The 1185-nt window shown below is 48.9% G+C and overlaps 1 pseudogene; it reads left to right on the forward strand.

The window, feature by feature from the left end:
• The first annotated feature begins 384 nt into the window (after positions 1–384).
• Positions 385–696, forward strand: LOC101590266 (annotated as a pseudogene).
• The last annotated feature ends 489 nt before the right edge of the window (positions 697–1185 follow it).

Genomic DNA, 1185 nt, shown 5'->3' on the forward strand with positions numbered 1-1185 from the left:
GACTACAGGGAAAATTAACTATGGAACAGAACCTATAAATTGTACTGTAGTGAATAAGTTATTCCCTCAGAGTTAAGATAGTCAAATCTGAAAAAACTCTACATGCAGAGTAGATTTGAACAAGTGAACCAGTGGCCTCTGGTGGACCTCAGATTTCTTAGTCTCATAAAAGTTTAATCACTTAACAGTTCAATCACTTAAATCCAGGATGGCCAAAAATTTCATAATATAACAGGAAATGTAAAATCATCAATTTGTCAAATTTATTCAATAATTTTTTCAGTGTACGGTATATCTTACAACATTCAGTATAAAATGCAAAGTTATGGCTGCCGGGCTGGGTGGCAGCATCTCCCAGCAGTGCAGCTGCCGCCACCACCCCTCCGTCTGTCTGCAAGTTTGTCTGCTTGCTGCATGAGCGGACTGCGGGTCTACGGCACATCGGTCACCAGCTCCCAAGAAACCAAGTCCCAGCAGAGCCAGGTGACCCGCATCCTGGACGGGAAATGCACCCAGTACCAGCTAGTGGACATCTCCCAGGACAACGCCCTGCGGGATGAGATGTGAGCCTTGGCAGGCAACCCCAAGGCTACCCCACCCCAGACTGTCAACGGGGACCAGTACTGTGGGGACTAGGAGCTCTTCCTGGAGGCTGTGGAGCAGAACACACCGCAGGAATTCCTGAAACGGGCCTGAGTTGAGCCAGCCCACAGTTCCCACAGGACTCAGCGCCACATTCTCCCCACAGCCTTGCAGGACCTTGTGACCTTTCAGTCTTAATTTTCTTACCTTGGAATCCCTCCCCCAAGCCTATAGCCTTCTCCCTCTCTGTGACTCCCTTTCCTCCATTCAGAGGCAACATTCCTCTACTAGTCTGAGAAACTGTCTTAAAATAACAGCCCAAGGGCTAGCTTTCCTCAGCCAAGCCTTGCGGCTGCCGCCCCACCTGACACTGGCGGGTGGGCACTTGTGTTAGTTCCATTGGCCAGAGCTCTGCCAAAGGCCCGCAGCCCCTCCCCCAGCACCCTAGAGCAATGAAAAGCCCATGCCATTGAACAAAAAAATGTAAAGTTACAATCCAGACAGGCCTCTCTCATCTCATTCTGAATCATTTGGCTTTACTTCTTTCTTTGGACAACACACTTCACATGGGCATGTTGGCCTTTCCTTTTTTCTGTGAGTGCT

Source organism: Octodon degus, unplaced genomic scaffold (assembly GCF_000260255.1).
Source record: "Octodon degus isolate 3935 unplaced genomic scaffold, OctDeg1.0 scaffold00161, whole genome shotgun sequence".
Taxonomy (NCBI): domain Eukaryota; kingdom Metazoa; phylum Chordata; class Mammalia; order Rodentia; family Octodontidae; genus Octodon; species Octodon degus.